The sequence below is a fragment of the Octopus sinensis genome, linkage group LG15, assembly GCF_006345805.1.
Source record: "Octopus sinensis linkage group LG15, ASM634580v1, whole genome shotgun sequence".
NCBI classification, from domain to species: domain Eukaryota; kingdom Metazoa; phylum Mollusca; class Cephalopoda; order Octopoda; family Octopodidae; genus Octopus; species Octopus sinensis.
In genome coordinates this window covers 6,960,342-6,981,600 of record NC_043011.1, presented here as the reverse complement: position 1 = coordinate 6,981,600, position 21,259 = coordinate 6,960,342, and the positions used below count along the sequence as shown (strand labels likewise).

At 35.3% G+C, this 21,259-nt stretch overlaps 1 protein-coding gene across 2 annotated transcripts in view; it reads right to left on the bottom strand.

Moving 5' to 3' along the window:
• Positions 1-12,030, bottom strand: part of LOC115219987 (putative uncharacterized protein DDB_G0277255) — an 83,151-nt gene extending 71,121 nt beyond the window's left edge. The window contains exons 1-2 of one of the 2 annotated variants that reach the window (XM_036509433.1): positions 11,368-12,030; positions 11,197-11,198 (exon numbers count right to left, since the gene is read on the bottom strand). The gene's annotated coding sequence lies outside the window, so the exon portion shown is untranslated. The remainder of the gene's footprint in view (positions 1-11,196; positions 11,199-11,367) is intronic. The other variant, XM_029790288.2, reaches the window with a different exon arrangement.
• Between the last annotated feature and the right edge of the window lie 9,229 nt (positions 12,031-21,259).

The window sequence follows — 21,259 nt, the reverse complement described above, 5'->3', positions numbered from 1 at the left end:
AAACTTTTGGTGGAGGGGGCCAGTTGATGAAGTTGACCCCAGCGTTCAGCTGCTATTTTATTTTATCAACCATGGAAAGATGAAAGGCAAATTCAACCTCAACTGAATTTGAACTCAGAATGTAAAGACAGACAAAATGCAGCTAAGCATTTTGCCTATTGTGCTAACGATTCTGCCAGTGAGAATGGGTTCAAATTTTGGCACAAGCCCAAATGTTTTTTGAGGGGAGGAGTAAGTCTGTTACATTGACCCCAGTGTTCAGCTGATGCTTATTTTATCAAGGATGAAAGGCAAAGTCAACCTTGGCAGAATTTTAACACAGAACGGGAAGATGAACAAAATGCCGCTAAGCGTTTCACTAGCTCGCTGCCTTAACAATAATAAAAATCAATATGAGAGGTATAAAAAAAAATTTTTTAAAACCCAGAAAAGTACCAGGACCTGGCCACTGAATTACAAGGACTATGGAAAATTCAGGTAAAATGTATCCCAGTAGTTACAGGTGGATTGGGAACTATCTTTAAAGATTTGAACAGATGAATAGAGGAAATGGGCAGAAAACCCAGTTTAGTACAGCTCCAGAAAACTGTTATTAGGGACAGCTAGGATACTTAGGAAGGTTCTTGGCATCTAAGGTTACTTGTTGTAGCCTGATGTTAGGAATTTTTCTTTTTCCAACAGTCTAATCTGTTGCGCATATATGAATAATAATAATAATAATAATCTCTAAATTCTAAAACCGAAAATACTGCTTATACAGTTCTATATTTAAGAGATGAGGAATTATGTACATTATTTACATTTGATGGATATTTGTCCTCATCTCGCTTGTTGTTAACACAACGTTTCGGCTGATATATCCTCCAACCTTCATCAGGTGTCTTGCGGAAATTTCAAACCTAGGTTCTCATTCCTAAGGTATTTTTCAATGTTATTATTATTATTATTCAGGTCACTGCTTGGAATCAAACTAGGAATCTTGGGTTTAGTAGCCCATGCTCTTAACCTCAAGATTCTGAGTTCGATTTCAGGCAGTGACCTGAATAATAATAATAATAATAATATTGAAAAATACCTTAGGAATGAGAACCCAGGTTCGAAATTTCCCCCAAGATACCTGATGAAGGCTGGAGGGTATATCAGCCGAAACGTTGTGTTAACAACAAACAAGATGACAAATATCTATCAAATGTAAATAATGAAAATACTGCTTATTTCTTTAAAAGAATTAGAATTTTCCATGTTATTGTGTGTGCACTCTGGTACAGTTACTAAACATCACTCACACATACACGCACAATTAGAGAAAGCGGGATGAAGAGAAATTATTAAAATTAATTTTTTAAAACTTTTAATCAAAAGCAGAAAAGTATTTTCAAAGTTAAATATCTGTTCCCCACCCTTTTTTCACATAGTAAAGTTGAAAACATTCTAAGTAAATTCTATTATCTCACACACACACACACACATTCAGCACTTTACATGCTTGTTCCAGGTGAGATGCTATCGAAGAACACTAAGTAACTGTGAAATGGTGGTGTAATAACACACCACTTGAGGTAATAGTTACAAACACTAAAACAAAAGTTAGTCTATCAGAAAGACAAAAAAGAAAAAAAGAAGAAAAAAAGACAAAAACTCATAGTTGTATTTGATTCAAGACCATTAAAAACTGAAGCAGCTACCTCTTGGAAGAGCCATTTAAGCCTTATGATACCAGCCTACCGGAGACCACTGCTGTTTCTAGGATACTAACTTCCTGTCATTAAAGTGATGTAAATTGAAACCCTCATCAAAAATTTCTGTTAATTTACGTTTCAAAAAGCAAAATAATAAGAATAAAGGCTGTTTATTTCAACAGAAATATAGGTGAAAAACAAACAAAAAAAAAAAACAAAAGCGGGGGTTAGAAACATACAAAGCTATTAAATTCACTTTCAAATCGAATTTATTTCATGGGTATCAAGGCTTTTGCTGAACAACTTGTTTAGTTTACAACACACAAAACTAATGCTAGTTTTATATATATATATATATATACATATATTATTATATATTTATATACTGTTGTGTCTGGGGAGAGTCATTTTCTTTTTGTGCCTTATAATGTAACACACTCACCGATAAAATTTCCACTTATTTCTTTTAATTATTTTCCTAAAATTTTCGTTGCATCTTGCAACCAGAATATGCTTCAACACATGAACTCATATAAAGAATCTTGCAAACCAAATCCAAAAACGAAATATATATATTTAAACCCAAAATATAATGCATACTTTTACTGGTTAGGTAATCAAATTTTTATTTTTAATTTTTATCCTACTGTGTAAGAAACCCTCACCTCCCTAGCAAAATCTCCACCCATTTACCAACCAAATGATCCCATTTAGGTAATATAACAATTATTTATATTAATTTCTTTTAAAAGTATAGCTTACTCAGCCTGCTAAAATAGCAGCCAAATTTGTAAAAACTGTTTTTTAAAAAAATGGTGGGGAAGGACACATTGAATAATGTAAGCCTAGATATATTGTGTCTGAGAGGGAAAAAAGGCAGGTTATGAATGGAACCCTGAACAAGACTTATCTGAGACTAAATGATTAATTAACTTAAATTTTAATTAGTCCCTACAGTATAAGCAAGCATGTTATTTGCAAGATTTACACACAACCATTTTTTTAATTAGCCCCTGTAGTTACTGAAACCCTAAGGATATAACAAAAATATATTTCCCTCATTTATAAAGGTGATCTAACAAGAAATCAGAGTCCCCTACAACCCCACAGAAATGTGTTCAACATTTTTTAATACCAACCTGCTCGAAATCACTCCTTACTTTATGATTCAAACCAGCTGCTTTAACCCTTTTGTTACCAACCTGGCTGAAACTGGCTCTGAGTACAAATGTCTTGTTTTCATAAGTTTTGAATTAAAATCTTCCACCAAACCTTAGTCACAATTTATGTTCCTAACACTAGCTGAATGATAACTAAGTTATTTTACTAAATTCTTTGTTATATTTAAAATTAACTGAAAGAAACACAGAACATCTCAGCAGAAATACAGTAACAAAAGGGTTAAAGTGGTTTTAATTAAATCAATCCATCAGAATTCCATGTTAATTTAGGTTTCAAACACCATCTTAATAACAATAATAGTTGTTTTACTAAATTAATTGAAACAAGGGCTGTGTGTTTCAAGAGAAATATGGTCACAAAAAGATGAAGACAACCAACCCAAACAGAAAGATTTTTAAATGAACAGAGACCTAACATCATGCGAAGTTTACTTTTTAACTCTGTTGCTATTATTATTGTTGTTGTCAGTATTATTACCATTATCGTTAGATAAGGTGGCAAGCTGGAAAATGTTTGATGACATTATGCTCATCTTTAAGTTCTGAGTTCAAATTCTGCCAAGGTTAACCTTACTGTTTTATCTCTATTTTTTTGTGGTGATGGTGGGGAGATCGATAAAGTAAGTACTAGTTGAACACTGAGGTCAATGTAATCGACTTGACCCATCTCCCGATATCACTGGACTTGTACCAAAAAATTGAAACTATTATTATTGCTATATATATATATATATATATATATATATATATATATATATATATTACGTTATATAATTTTAATATACCGTAAATGGTCTTTTTACATACTGAACACTACTTGGTAAAATTGATAATTAATAATTAATTAATTTTACTCTTTTATTATTGACTATATATATAATATATATATATATATATATATATATATATATTTAAAACAAGAGGATTTAGAGCTACAGTCTATAAATCCAGTTCTATAATTCAAACAAGTGACAAGTGTTTGCACGTTGTGTTTTTATACTTATTCTCCAATGTAAAGTCTTAGTAAACAAAGTCTGTCGCTTGGTTTCAGTACCTAATAAAATCACAACATTTAATTTTATTTCCCCCTTAATAATAATGAGATTTCTCTGTAAATAGTCTCCAAGGAAGGGGCTAAATTGGGATTACTTGTCCATAACACTTTAGAAACAGAGAAATTCTTTGATGGGGCCTGACTAATATGTTCATTGGCAATGGAAAAGACATAACATATCATATATAAATATAAAATCTGTGTGTGTGTGTGTTTGCTTTTATGTGATGTTATAATAAAAAAGTTTGACATTAAACTGAAGAATTACTCAATATTTTTTAACAGAGTACATATTCATTAAACTTTTACATAAAAAGGTTGACAGTGACTTTGCAGTTTGAGCCTGCTAGATTTCATCACACTGATAACACAAACACACATATATGTCTGTGTGTGTGTGTGTGTGTGTATGTCTATACACACACACACATTATATATATAATTATCATCATCATCATATATATAAAGCTGCAAAAAAATTTTTCACTTTTACCAACAATGTCTATTTCCTGAATTGATCAAATATTTAAGTTGTCATTTATTTCTCTAAACTTATAAAAAAGTAATTAGGTTAATTAAAGTTTTTTTTCCTCGTCAACTAATCAACATATTTTGATTCACACCACTTCCATTTGGTTTGACCACCAATAATTCTTCAGGTGTTCTCTCTCTGAGCATATTATTTTGGTAGGCCAATAGTTTTGTGGATCTGGATACTAATGCCTACACATAGAAAGAAGCATTCAGAGTTCATTTCCAACCAGGGACACTATTAAATATTCAGGGATTGGACAACTGAAAATAACTAAAAACTGAACAAACTGAAGTGCTGAGTAAACGGAAAACTGATAACATTAAATATCTAGGGGCTATAATTACAGGTTCCTACTAATTTAATTAGTGTGTGTATACATACACACTCACACAAAAAAATACACATCCGTATGCATATATATATATATCTGCATATACATATATGTATGAATGAATATATCTGTGTGTGTGTATAGACAAAGTTCTGGTGAAATATAGGAAAGCAAGAATAATATTTAACAAACACATATCCTAAATACCCCAATACCCTAATTGGGGTATTAAGCTGGCAAGGTTACAGAGATACAAAGTTTATAACATATAAAAGGGATTACCCTGTTACATAAATTGTGTGAAAAAGGGATATTCAATTATACATACAGACACACACACACACACACACATATATATATACACCTATATACATACATACATACACACACACATATATATATATACATACATACATTAGAGAAAGAGAGAGGAAAAAAAGATGAATAGTTTCAAGTTTATACAAGAATTTCTATGTAAGGAATATTAAAAAACTAAGGTATTCCACTAATTAATAGAATAATAATTCAAATGCTACAATCCAATATATTTCATAGTGTACATGGTTTTGAATTTAATTATTTAATTTCTTATTTTTGTTATTTGAGAAAAAATTATCTAAGAAAGAACTTCTTTGAAAATAATTTTCTTTTTATAAAATAAAATAATTTGTTTAAAAGATAATAAATTTTGCTTTCATACAGAAACTTTTATATTGCATTTATAAATACATTTGTCTCTTATTTTGCTAAAAGACAAAAAAAAAAAACATGAAAGACAGTAATTAATTTTAATAATGAAAAATGATTAAGTTTTTAAAGTTAAAAATAGATTTTTTTTCTATACAGTAAAAAGGAAGATTTAAAAGTACAAATTAAAATTTGGCAACTGGTTCTTTGTAAAGAAACAGATAATATAATTAACAGAAATTGAATCTATAAAGTTTTAATTTTGATTTTAGAATGGTTTTACTTTACATTAGCTTGAAGCTTCAACTTTATACAAAACTAGCAGTATCGCCTGGTGTTGCTTGGGTTTGTTCCGACCCTTTAGAATTGGAATTTTTGAAAAGTAAAAATTTTGCATTATGTAGGTTGTTATTCTCTTTAAGTGAACATTTTTCTGGTTGAAATACACCATAAAATGGCAACAAAGCAGTAAAAAAATTGTAAAAAATAGGGATTTCCATAGAAAAAGAGCACCTTCTTAATGTAAATAATTTTTGGTGTTAACATGGTCTGATTCCAATTCTTCTTCTATCATACTCTCAATTTTGGTCAACTTGTGCTGCAGGGTCTCGGAGGAGATAGTGTTAGTTGAAGGCTACCAAACCTGCCATACACAGACAACTTCAGTTTTATCTATATAGAGATGAGAATCTTAAGTACCATCTTTGATGATGCACTTTTCTCTCAAAAGTACTCACAAAAAGAAACTATTTTATGTGAAGTTTCCCCAGAAGCTTTAATGAACAAAAAACTTTTTATTCCTGAAAATGGACAGCTAAAATCTAATGCGTCCATGCATCTTTAATGCCATCAAATATTGTAATACCTTTACCAGTATTGTTACAAGATTAAATTCTAACCTTTTTGATACTGACCTATCCATGGCAACTCCTGGGTTCTTTGATACAAACTAGTTTAATTTGTTTTAGATTATAATCCTTCATCAAAATGTTAATTTATGTTTCAAACACCAGTTATTTTACTAAATTCTTTGTAATTTTCAAAATTAATTGAAACAAAAGCAGTGCATTTCAACAAAAAGGGTGAAAGTGATCTACATTAAAATATTCCATCAAATTTTAATTTCTGTTTTGAACAGCAGCTTAATGATGACAAAATCATTTTACTAAATGCTTCATTATTTTCAAAATAACTGAAATATTTTAACAAAAAAGGGTCCCTAAAATTGGAACATGGTAATATGGTTTCAGCACGAACTTACTACCAAATTAATAGATTTTCATTAATTAAAGTCCAAATAAACCTGAATTAATCTCTTGTATCTTTATTAACTCTGGTGAAATTTTACATTAGAATAAAGACACATTAATAAATTAGATGACGAAGAAAGGAGTTTATATCAACTGTTGTAATTAGGAAACTTATAGAAAAGTTCTCCATAATTATTATATGAATGGAAACAGGAGAAAAGGGATAGGTGGGCTGGAAATCTGACTTTTTTGACCAATATATATATATTTTTCAAATATAGACATTATCACATTTTGGAAAACAATTATTTAAAAGCTAACAAAGAATTATTCTTGGTCTGTTTTATAAACAAACCAAGAAATATAAAGAAATTTAAGTTAGAGAAACAGACAAGATGTTTTATGGAAGTTAATTTTTCAAATCCTAATAATTCAGCCATGAAAATCATTAACGTAGAGTTTATTAGTTCAATTATTTATTAACATATTAATCAGGTTTCAGAAAAAATATTTCCAAGAAAAGATGGATTTAAGTGGAAGAAAAAATATACAACCAAAAGTCGAAAATTTTTATCTAATATTTAAATCTTTGGTTACTGAGTTTCTGCTGAAATACGCTGCCTTTCAATTAATTTCCAAAATGAAGAATTTTTCAAAATGACTGTCACTATTAAGGCAGTACTTAGAACATGAATTAACATGAAATTTTGATGGAAAGTTTAATTGAAGCTACTTCAGCCCTTTTGTTATCATATTGCTGTTGAAATATACGAGCTTGGTTTCAATTAATTTTGAAAATAACGAGGAATTTAGTGAGATAACTCATTATTAAGTTGGTGTTTGGAACATAAATTAAAAAGGAAAATTTGCTGGAAGTTTTTAATTTAGATCACTTTGTAACTATATTTAATTTAGCTCAATTTAAAACCAGCGAGTTTGTATCATAGAAACAGAAGCAATCTTAGATGGGTTGGGATCAAAAAGGTTAAATCTTAATTTGTTTTACTAAACAAAAAAAACAGGTGTTAAATTAAAATTTACTTAATGTAAGTTATACAAACTTCATGAAAACAAATAAAAACCTACAACCAATTAATTTAGAAAAGAATTCAAAGAAGATAGTCTTGATTCAGTTTTTAAAAATTTAACATCAAAATTAAGACCTATATCTATTTAAGGATTTAAACTTGTCGAAATTACAAAAAACAAAACAACACTTAATATTGTTTTAAAATAGTTACCTACTTTCACCTGGAATTACTTTGTGCAACGTAGGTTTGGAAAAGTTTTGAAAGCAAGCTAAACGAGAGAGTTCTTTATGGTTGGAGCCACAAATGTAAGGCCCAAACCAAGTCAAATGCTTCAAAAATATTCCAGTTCCAGAGTTTGGTGTACAATGTTGAAGACACTGACCACCAACAGTCTATGCCCAACAAACTAACCAGAAAATTCTTGTTAAAATGAAACAAAGTTAATTATCCTTCGATGAAAATCAAACTTTCCGTTTGTTTTATTGTTTGAAGAAAATGATGTCATTTCATCATACTTAGATCCAGAAGAAATGAACATAATAAATGCATGTAATTAACATAATAGATGCGCATAATTTTCTCTCTGCAGCAAAGGAATCAAAACAAACTCAACTTTGGACATACTGCAGCCCTACCATTACTGAATACATTGTCATTTCAAATGACCACCACTGGATGCAAATGTGGGCTTATGTATATAATATATATATATATTGGTAATAATAAGGTTAGTCAAATTTATTACCAATATACTATTCTGTACACTACCAGAAATGTTTTATTCCTATGTGTATGTGTGTGTGGTGTGTGTGTGTGTTTATGATATCAAAAGCTTATAAGTTTACTCCAAGTTCTGCCCCAAGGCAGGCCATTTTCAACCGTCACAAACAGCCCACCTGAGGCAAAACTCAGAGTTGACTCCCCAACTTTTATATGATATAATAAAACTCTCTCTCTTTCTCTCTCCCTCTCCACTCTATCCGACATACTGAACTCGTGATCAGATAATGTTTGAACTATGTAAAATATAAAACTTATGATTAAAGCCTTCAACTTTCAATCCAAAAGGTATTTTTTAATCCAACATTTACATGTTGTTGTTATTCATAGCGCTACTCTGAGTTCAATCATTAAAAATAAATTATTTCCTGTTCTCTTGAAGTTTCTAAATTATGTGTATATGCATGCATGTGTGTGTGTGTATATATATATATGTATGTGTGTGTATATATATATATACACACACGCACACACACACACGTATATATGTATGTATATATGTATACATATAACTTTAACTGTGCACAAAGCAAACTTTCTCAGATTAGTGGGGAATTTGGTCAAATGCATTATTTTGATATATCAAGAGCATTTAATTTCCCGTCTTCGATATGAAAAGCACCAAAATTTGGGATATAAGCAAAAATATCTGGTACTAAACTGGACCATATTCTTTACGAATATTCTACAAAGTCTCTTTTGAATTGTCACCAACATCAGTTTGCTCCAATTCAGGACTTTACCAAATATCTAGTTTGACAGAACCTTTCGTTTGGCTAAGATGCATTACATACAAGAGAGTGTGTGTGTGTGTCCCCATGGAACTTTCATGGCATCCGTTAATTAAAAGAAACAGGTAAGGTAATTTCTCTTCATTTTATATAAATTTGAAATTATATGAAATAAATTTAGATTGGTCATTTTCCCTCTCAAAGAATACACATCTTATTTTGAAAATTATAATAATTAATAAAATACATACATACATATACATTATAAAATAGGTAATGTGGTTAAAGTTTAAAAAAAAACCCCCCATTAGTCAGGTGACAGCTTCATTGATTTTACATATACACACAGATATATATATATATATATATATATACATATATATATATATATATATCTATCTATCTATCAATGCAAAATTATTTTGATGGGAAATACAAAAATTGAAAAACAAAAATAAATGAAATAAGTTAATTAAGCAATAAAATGTAATCAGGACAAAAAGTAAACGATTTAAATTAGGAGTGAAATCCTATGTAGAAGTACTGTTGAAAGAATATGGAAATATTATTTAAGGCAATCTAAAAGAAAATTCCATAGAGTCAATCTTAGATTTTTAAGGAATCTTTAAACTGACAAGAAAAACAATTATTAAAAGAAAAAAAAAACTTAAAAGGGACAACTTACTTCGAGTAAAGATTGGCCTAAGATATTATTCAGAAAACTTATCAGCTGTGGTCTCACACAAATCCAAACACAAACAAATAAACCTTGCTCTCTCTCTCTCTCTCTTTCCCTCTTTATATATATATATGTGTGTGTGTTAAATGAGCGGCAAAATTTTCAAATTTTTTCAGACAGTAAAACAAAGATAATAATAATAATAATATTACTAATAATAAACTGTTGAAAATGCACAAGTGTAAACATCCATTTATAGATTAAATGCAATCATCTCTTTTTTCTCCCTCTCTCTCTCTTCATCTCTTTCTCTCCCTCCTTCCCTCCACCTCTCTCTCCTACCACACACATACACACACACACACATGGGAACTTAGCATAATATTATTCACATTACCTCATTTTCTAAAAATTACTGGACAAAATGTCTCCAACAGCAGATATAATAATAATAATAATAATAATAACAATAACAACAATAATAACAAAAACAAAATAAAATTTAAAAAAACAAAAAGAAAACTATGGAAAATAATCTGTAACCAAAGCAGCTTTCAATTACAGAAAAAATACCAAAAAATGAGTCGGACAAACAATGATAGGCTGAAGACAAATAACAAAACAAAACAAAAAAAATTGTCACAAGTAAACAAACAGTGATAAACATATTTGGTTGTAAGTTAGCGCCAGAGAATTTGATGTAAACAAGTAAAATAATGGTTAAAGTTCTGTTGGCAGTGCAAGAAAAACAAACAAATTTTGGTAATAATGGTACATTGTTCGGTACCTTTATAGTAAAATCTTACATTGTGGGAGTTGTTTAAAAAAAAAAAGGATGGGAAGTGACAAAGACTAATTTTTGGACAAGGAAGAACAAGACATAATTTGCATTTAGGCATGTGACGATGATTATGTCGATGATGATGATGATGGTGATGGTGGATTAGGATGATGACAATGATGACCACAACAATAACAACAGAAATTTGATTCTTACAATAGATTTACCGAATTTGATGCAAACTTATTTCAATGTTTAGGAAGTGATTGGAAACACTTTGGAAAGGCAGGATGTTACCTGGGCTTGTTTGGTTTGGAAACTTAAAAATTGTTCAAGGGACCATAAGGTTAGATGACAATTTGTTTTTTTTTAAAAAAAAGGGGGTTGCTGCCAACTGAGAAGCAGCCCTTATTTGTAGCAATGTAAACACCCTGAAACACCTAACTGCCCCGCCACCTCACCTGTATAATCGAACACAACTTGATGGGTGTTAAACACACTGGTGTATGTTTGGAAACAGGCAGACGCATGCATACATGCACATACACAAATGCATATGCGCATACACTCAGACGACAGAACGCGCGGTACAGCAACTAGAAAACAACAACAACGAAAACAACATCATTAAATAGAAAATAAACTCACAATTAGTAGAGTCAGATTTGTAAGACTTGTTGTTGTTGTTGGTTAAAAGGGAACAAAAAAAGGGGAAAAAAGCCCAGCATCATGAGTTGTTATTGTTTGGGTCTGTGTCGACTTTACACAACACATAAAACATCGCAAACACCAGCATCACCACCGCCGCCGCCTTGTCACTGTTACCGCCACCTCTGCCGCCAACAACGGCAGCAACAACTACACCACATCCCTTCCTGCTCTTACTGACAGGTAACAACAACAACAAGAACCACAACTACAACACAAATGTGATGGTGGTGGTGGTGGTGCTGCTGGTTTTGTTATAGCTACTGGTATATATCACTGCAATTTGCCTGCTACTGGGCTTGTTTACAAGATGATGAAGACTTTGCTTACTGCTGTTGTCTCTCTACTGCTGTTTCTTCTGCTGCTGCTGCTGCTCCTGGTGACGATGATGATGGCAGCAGCGGTTTGGGATGAGTCATGCTGGATGATGAATCATCACCCTCACTACTTGAGCAGTGCTAATACTATCAGTTGGCAGAAACGGTAGAGTAGCAGGCTAAATGCAAGTATTCACCTACAGGCCTTCACATCCCGGGTTCAAATCTCACCAGAGTCAACATTTTTTTTTTATCTCTCTCCAGGTGGTGGGGACCGATAAAATAAACACCAGTTATAAAATAGAGATCATTTCAGACAACTCCACCCTGCTCCCTTCTAAATTTGTGATCTTGCACTATTATCATCATCATCATAACAATAATCATTATCATTATTTATTGGTGATGATACCACCACTACCACCTGTGCTATTATTACTACTATTACTACTATCTCTATGAAATTATGTGGTCATTAATGATAAACAATGACAAATAAACTAGTAAACAAAAATGAAAAAAAAACAATAGCAAGTGCGTAATAATAAATAAAATATAATGCGTATAAAATATGATAGTGAATGCATCGTTTTTATTATCGTTAAAATCGAATATAGAACTGCGAGCTTTTAAAACTGATACTAAAGATGTTGGTTGATAAGCTACAACTGATTGAATTTAATGTAAGACATATTATTCTTAAACAAGACTAGTGTTGACAGTGACTCTAAAGTTTCGGTCTACTTGGCCTACTTCGAAGTCACTGTCAACACTACTCATGTTTAAGAATATGCACTCCCCAATATAGTATTGAGTAATCTTTCAGTTTAATATAAAATTGTTTTGTATCATAACATAGCATAGCATAAAAACACACACACACACACATATATATATATATATATATATATATACACACACACAAATTATATATTCAACCTTCTGTTGAATGTGAGTGATAATATTCTATTAATAAATATGAGTAAATGCATTCCTGTTTGCACGACATGTGTGCACACATGTACGTGAAAGCACAATGTGCACAGACATACGCAAGTTTCCATAACCGATTAATTCTGACGGACAAACTGCGCCTCATTTATTTATCATTTCTGTAAAAGTTTCGATGTGTAATTAATTTACTTAACCTCATCAATGTTACAGGTATTTACTCTAATTAACCCTGAGGTATGAAATGTTAACTTTAAACCAGATTTATTGCCTGTATGATGTGAGGGCAGGCTGACATGGTCCAGTATAATGCACCGGTCATTATTACGATGGACAGGAGGGCAGCATGTTCCATTTCAGTACCCTGCCCCAGCACCTGGTTCTTGAGTACTTTTAGCAAGTTCACTTTGTTACAAGCATTCAGGTTAGTTATTCTTGTTGCACACAATTGCACTGTAGTTTTATTTTCTTTCCTGCAGCAGACACAGGCCTGCAGATGTTCAGGTGTAGTGTTACCTGTACCAACCTCACCTGTGTGGGAGGCCCTGCAAAGGTTTCAAGTATTGTATGTTCCTCCCCAGACTAATATTACCAAAAAAAAAAAAATTGAAAAAGAAAAATACAGCAATGCACGGAAATATACTGAAATGTACTAAAATAGTCTGTAATTCATTGACTTAGTTTTAACATCTACTTTTCCATGCTTGAATGGGTTAGATGGAATTCATTGAGGCAGATTTTATACAGCCAGATGCCCTTTGCATTGCCAAACTCCGTTTCCTCGTGATATTTGCTCTCAGCTGGGCAAGTTTCCACTGATGACTAGCAACGAAGGACACCGTGTGCACGACAGTGACGCTCGCTTACAACTGCTGCACAAAGTCAAAAGAAGGTGACACAAATGACAGACGTGCATGTACAACAGGTCTCGCTTTCTCAGTTTTTGTCAACCTAACAGACCTATGAAACTATGGCCAGCCTGGAACTATAGGAGAAGATGCCAAAAGGGCCCAGTAGTGGCACTGTATCTGAAAGCATTTCTTGGAAGCAAACTTCTTAACAACAGTCATGCCAGTAATTAATGAATGAAAAATCATCACCTTGATTATTTTGATGTCTGTTTTGCCTTGTAAAAAGTGTCAGGTAAGCTTTTACTGTACAACATATACTGCAGCATCTCTGTTTTATGTCATCTCAAATAAATTAGAGGATCCAAGGTGTATATGATTGGCAGGTAACCACAAAGTTGTGGGGAGGTTTCATGGTCAATTCTGATATGCCAAATTCTTGATTGATATTTAATCAGCCCCAGAAGAACTCAGTCTAGAGACATTAATATCTTAAGCCCTTCATTTAGCAATCTTTGAATCCTGTCATGTACTAGCTTCCCTAAATACTCGTTATTACTTTAGGTGGACGGACGGAAATACTGAGAGGAGGGGGGAAATAAACATTACTGATCGCCTACCTCTACCCCAGCACCTGATTGGTACCTTAATTTGACACAGAAAGGACGAAAGGAAAATTTAACCTTGATGAGATTAGAAACAAAGGAGCTGGCATGGCTGCGTGGTAATAAGCTTCTTTCCCAATCATATGGTTCTGGTTTCAGTCCCACTGCATGGTACCTTGAGCAAGTGACTTTTACTTTAGCCTTGGGCCGACCAAGATTTGTGAGTGGAATTGGTAGATAGAGAATGAAAGGAGCCCATTTTGTGTGTGTGTGTGTGCATAAGGAATCCAGGTGAGCGGATAAGGAGATATTTGCATCATTACCTGTCTCTTACATGTGTGCGTGTCTTCGTCCCCCACCACAGCTTGGCAACTAGTAACTTAATGGTTTAGCAAAAAAGACCGATAGATTAAGCACCAGGTTTAAAATAAAACTAAGTGGGGGGGGGGGGTCAATTCTACTAAAAATTCAAAGCTGTGCCCCAGTATGGCCACAATCTAACAAATGAAAGAAGTAAAAGAAGAAAATGTTGCCAAGCATTTTTTTTTTGTTCAAAAGTAATGATTCTACCAGTCCATCATTTTAATGTTTCTAATAGAGTCAGAAAGCCTGACCCCAACACTTGACCATTTTGTTTTGTTTTATTGAGCCCAAAAAGGTAAAAAGGCAAAGTTGACTTCAGTGGGATTTGAACTCAGAACATAAAGAGGCATAGGAGTGGCTGTGTGGTAAGTAGCTTGCTTACCAGTTTCGGGTTCAGTCCCTCTGCGTGGCACCTTGGGCAAGTGTCTTCTACTATAGCCTTGGGCCGACCAAAGCCTTGTGAGTAGTTAACCAGGTGATACACGAAGGAGTCATTCCCAATGACTGGTGTAGCAGCATAATAGTCAACTGCTACAAAGGTAAAGGTGACGCCCTAGATACAAATAACTACAGGGGTATCAAGCTGTTGGATCAGGTAATGAAGGTTACGGAGAGGGTCATAGCCCAACTAATTAGTGAGAGAGTTAGCTTAGATGAGATGCAGTTTGGGTTCGTGCCAGGGAAAAGTACTACTGATGCAATATTCCTGGTAAGATAGCTGCAGGAGAAATACCTGGCTTTTGTTGACATGGAGAAAGCCTTCGACAAGGTCCCCCAATCCCTTATGGGGTGGTCAATGAGGAAACTAGGGATAGATGAATGGTTAGTGAGAGCTGTGCGAGCCATGTACAGGGACGCTGCTAGTAAGGTGAGGGTTGGCAACGAATATAGTGAAGAATTCCGGGTAGAGATTGGGGTCCACCAAGGTTCAGTCCTCAGCCCTCTCCTATTTATCATAGTCCTCCAGGCAATAATGGAGGAATTCAAGACAGGATGCCCCTGGGAGCTCCTCTATACTGATGACCTTGCTCTAATTGTTGAGTCACTATCAGAACTGGAGGAGAAGTTTCAGGTGTGGAAGCAAGGATTAGAATTGAAGGGCCTTAGAGTCAACCTAGCTAAAACCAAAGTCCTAATAAGTAGGAAGGTTGACAAATCACAAACGCCTTCAGGTAGATGGCCCTGCTTGATCTGTAGAAAAGGCGTAGGTAGAAACTCTATAAGATGCACCAAGTGTAAGCTATGGACACATAAGAGGTGCAGCAATGTCAAAGGAAGGCTAACTGGGAAAATAGTTTTTGTATGTGGCATCTGCCACATACAAAAACTTGAGAAAAAATATAGATAGAGAGAATGTGTCAGAAAAATGCAGAACCTGAGGAACTTGAAATGGGATAGTGGCACACATTGCAGAAGAATACCTTAAGTTGGCACAGGAAGAATATAAGAAATGGAGGCACGACCAGGTTGTAAAAGTTTTACACTGGGTACTTTGCCAGAAATGGGGATTTAAAACTGGAAACATAAGGTAAAATCATTGGTTTGAAAGAGTACTGGAGATGGAGAAATGTAAGATTCTGTGGGACTTTCCTATTCAAATGGACAAGAAGCTAGAAAATAATAGACTGGACATAAATATAGATAAAGAAAAGCAAAGTTGCTTACTAATTGAGCTACCATGCCTGTTTGATTCCAGGATCCCAAAGAGGATGAAACAAAAACCCCAATCACTTTAAATTTGAAATAGGAAGAATTTGGAGCATGTGAACAGTAAAGGTTGTGCGTATAATAATTGATGTGCGAGGAACAGTAAGCAAAGATGTAGACAAATGGCTGAAGAAGATTGGGATAGAATGCCCTGTAGAGCTCCTACAAGTTTCTCTCTTAGGGACAGCAAGGATTATCAGGAGGGTTCTAAGCTCTTGAAAAACTACTGAAAACTTGTGGATACCTAAGGTTACGGGTAGTAACCTGCTACCCACATAAATCCTACCAGAGATATGATCAAACCTCAGTCGTACCAAAAATAATAAACAAACACAAAAATTATGATTGAGAACAAAATTATATTCTAATTTTAAAGAATATAATATTTTAAAATCAATTGTTGTGGATATGACTGAATTATAACAATTAACAGAGTCCTGGTTTGAAAGTTCCATGATTTTGAGGAATGTGGAACTGACAAAGAATAGTAACACTTGCCAGGGTCCCACCTAAGGGTTAATCAGGATCACACAGAATTACCACAGGCACCAGGGCAGATGAGGCCCTCCAGTTCTTTAGTGGTTCGTCTAAGAGAAGGTAGCTAAATACAAATCCTACATCTGGATAATCACTGCACTTGTTGCTCCAGTGTTGGTGGAATATCCACACACACACTTTTTGTTTACTACCCACAAGGGGCTAAACATAGAGTGGACAAACAAGGACAGACAAACAGATTAAGTCGATTACATCGACCCCAGTGTGTAACTGGTACTTAATCTATCGACCCTGAAAGGATAAAAGACAAAGTTGACCTCGGCGGAATTTGAACTCAGAACGTAAGGGCAGACGAAATACGACTACACATTTCACCCGGCGTGCTAACGGTTCTGCTAGCTCGCCGCCTATAATATCCACACACACACATGATGGGCTCCTTTCAGCTTTCACAAGGCTTTGGTCAGCTCAGGGTTATAGTGGAAGACACTTGCCCATGGTGCCATGCAGCAGGACTGAACCCAGAACCATGTTGTTGGGAATCAAACTTCTTACCACACAGCCACTCGTACTGTTTGCATGCTTCAATCAATTTTCAGACTAATCAAACAATTGGAAGAATTCACTAAAAGAATAATGTCTCTGTCATTAAGAAGGCTGATGGCAAATAATTCTTTGTTGTTTTTTGTTAAGGTTCACTTTTCCAAGTCTGCCTGAGCAAGACAGGACTGAAGCAGACATTCTATGGCGAGATGCTCTTCCTGCTATCGGCCTACACTTCTTTTCAAGCAAGGTAATATTTTCCCCACAGCTAAACATGGAAATGAATGACACTGCTGGTATAACAGTAGAAGGTGTGTGGCTTAGTGGTTAAGGTGTTGGACTCCTGATCATAAAATTGTAGTTTCAATTCCTGGACCGGGTGATGCGTTGTGTTCTTGAGCAAACCACTCCATTTCACGTTGCTCCAGTCCACTCAGCTGGCACAAATGAGTAATCCTGCAATGGACTGGCATCCCATCCAGGTGGGGAATATACACGCTGCGGAAACTGGGTAACCGGTGAGCCGAGTAAAAGGTGGCGAGCTGGCAGAAACGTTAGCATGCCGGGCGAAATGCTTAGCGGTATTTTGTCTGCCGTTATGTTCTGAGTTCGACTTTGCCTTTCATCCTTTTGGGGTTGATAAATTAAGGACCAGTTATCCACAAGTTTTCAGCAGTTTTTCAAGAGCTTAGAACCCTCCTGATAATCCTTGCTGTCCCTAAGAGACAAACTTGTAGGAGCTCTACAGGGCATTCTATCCCAATCTTCTTCAGCCATTTGTCTACACACTGGTGTTGATGTAATCAATTCAATCCCTTTGTCTGTCCTTGTTTGACCCTCTTTGTTTAGCCCCTTGTTGGCAATAAAGAAATAAGGAAACTGGGTAATCGGCTCTCATGAGTCAGTATGACTCGAGAAGGAGACTTTCCCTTTACTTTGTATAACGGTGATGCTTATTTACAAATATTGTACTATGTGAAGACAAACACATACAAACGTACACAGTATTGGTGCAGGAGTGGCTGTGTGGTAAGTAGCTTGCTAACCAACCACATGGTTCCGGGTTCAGTCCCACTGCGTGGCACCTTGGGCAAGTGTCTTCTGCTATAGCCCCGGGCCGACCAATGCCTTGTGAGTGGATTTGGTAGACGGAAACTGAAAGAAGCCTGTCGTATATATGTATATATATATATATATATATGTATATGTATGTGTGTGTGTGTCTGTGTTTGTCCCCCTAGCATTGCTTGACAACCGATGCTGGTGTGTTTACGTCCCTGCCACTTAGCGGTTCGGCAAAAGAGACCGATAGAATAAGTACTGGGCTTACAAAAGAATAAGTCCCGGGGTCGATTTGCTCGACTAAAGGTGGTGCTCCAGCATGGCCGCAGCCGGATGACTGAAACAAGTAAAAGAGTAAAAAGAGAGTAAGAGTATATGTGTGTGTGTGTGTGTGTGTGTGTTGGAGAGGTCATTCTTGCACTGCTGGTAAAATGTAGCCCAGTAGAACTTGAGGCATGTTGGGGCCGTTGGCGATTAAACTGACGACCCCGCCAGGATTGCTTGGTGAGACGGGTGATTTCTGGACATGTTAATGGATGAAAAGCAAGACGTGTCACAAAGTGAAATACACTGAGAAGATAAAGATTTGCAAAAGGCATGGGAGCTAAGATTTCTCATCAAGCAAACTGCATGCAACATTTTCCTTCTTTTGAATCATGTGCAATACAGAGAAGCGAAAGGTTTGCCTGCAGTCTGTAGGCATCTGTTGTTTGTGACTGATGGAGAGGATTCTGGAAATGAGGTTTCAACCGACGGAGATCTTTTATGGAAGCAGATTTTAATTATTTGAAAGAGGAAGCAACAAACGCAGCAGAGAATGGTCATCAAAAGAGTTAACATTCTAGTTTCATGTGACATTATTCAGCTATTGAGAGAGAGGGGATGGGGGAGGGGATGGGGGAGAGGAGGGAGGGAGAGAAAGGAGGGAGGGAGGGAGAGAGAGAGGAGGGAGGGAGAGAGAGGAGGGAGGGAGAGAAAGGAGGGAGGGAGGGAGGGAGAGAGAGAAGGAGGGAGTGGGAAGGAAAGAGACACTTAGCTAGTGAGAATGACAACTCAGTTACTGAGAGATACTCAGTTACTGAGATACAACTCAGAGTTTGAAAGAGAGAGAGAGAGAGGCAATAAGCTATTGAACGAGAGAGAGACACGCACACAGAGCAACTGAAAGAGAAAAACTCAGCAATTGCGGTGCCCCAGCATGGCCATAGCTTGTGAGCTGAAACTAGATAAATAAATAAATAAAAATAATTGAGACACACACACACTCAGTTACACAGAGAGACGCAACTATAGAGACACATGCACACCCAGCTATATAAAAAGAGAGAGAGAGAGAGACTCAGTAATTGAAAAAGAAAGATTTACACACTAAGCTATTTAGAGAAAGTGACACACACTGCTAATGAGAGAAACATAAGAGAGAGAGAGACTAAGCTACCGAGAGAGGCACATGTACTCGGAAGAATTCAAAAACAAATTTTACACTTGGGTATTCAACATCTGTTTTTTCCCAGCTAGTGTGGATTAGATGATGGGTTGTCTGAAGCAGGATTTTAAAGACGGATGCTCTTCCCGTTGCCAGTCTGTAGCTGTTTTTCAAGAAAAAGGATTTATTTTTTCTATTCCAGCTTTCAAATTTCTGAGCACAAAATTCACCTGACCCTTTCAATAAGGAGTTCAAAGAAGGGAGAAACCATTCTCATGTGTCACCTCTTCATTCACTCAAGGTGTGTGAAGGCACGTGGCTTAGTGGTTAGGGTGTTCCACTCATGAGTGTAAGGTTGTGAATTCAGTTCCCAGCAACACGATGTATCCTTGAGCAAGACATTCTATTTGTCATCACTCCAGTCCACTCAGCTGGCAAAAATGAGTCGTACCTGTAACTGAAAGGGGCCAGCCTTGTTACATTCTGAGCCATGCCGAATCTCCATGGGAACTAAATTAATGATATGCATCCCTGGAGTGCTCAGCCACTTGCATGTGGCAGGCTGTTCCATTGATCGGATCAACTGCAAACCTTGTTGTTGAAACCAACAGGCTGCCAGTCACTCAAGGTGAGAAGGTCTTCTCAACCAAACTAAATGATTTGTTCTACCTGGTTTAAAATCTAATGTGTGATTTTTAACATTGTGGCTCTAAAGGGACCTTCTCTGGATGAAACACCAAAGCTGAAATGTGTTTAAACAGCAACAGACACACATTAACTATGTGACATCAATAATGCTTACATTACAAAGCTGCTTTTAATGCAGAATTTGAGTTTTGTTTAACTAGTGCAGCACTAATACATGTCAGGAGATAGAGTTTACACTAACTGTATATACTTTAGAACAGCAGTTTGAAATTTTTTTCCACGGGTGAATTGGGTATACAGTGCCAATGAGCTGAAATAACAGCAAAATATCAATCTGTCATTCTTGTTCACTTCTAGAGTGATTCTTTCCCCCTTGTTTTGAAGTATACTATTTTTTAACCCACTTTGTCTGAAGCCAAAATGCATTTAAACAACACTATGTGACGTCAATGGTATTTAAATTAAGGAGCTGCTTCTAATCCTTAAAAATGTTTTAGCCCGAAGGCAGCGGCCATGCTGGGGCAATAATAATAATCCTTTCTACTATTGACACACAGCCTGGATTTTGTGGGGAGGTGGACAGTCGATCACATCATCCTTAGTGCTCAACTGGTACTTAATTTATCGACCCCGAAAAGATGAAAGGCAAAGTCGACCTCGGCGGAATTTGAACTCAGGACGTAATGACAGGTGAAATAACGCTAAGCATTTCACCCGGCGTGGTAATGATTCTGCCAGCTCACCACCTTAATAACAAAATTAAAAATAACCATAATGAAAACAGTAACAACAGCAACAATGACAACAACAAGTGCTTCTGGTTACTTCTCACATATTTGATAGAATACTTCTAACACAATAGAA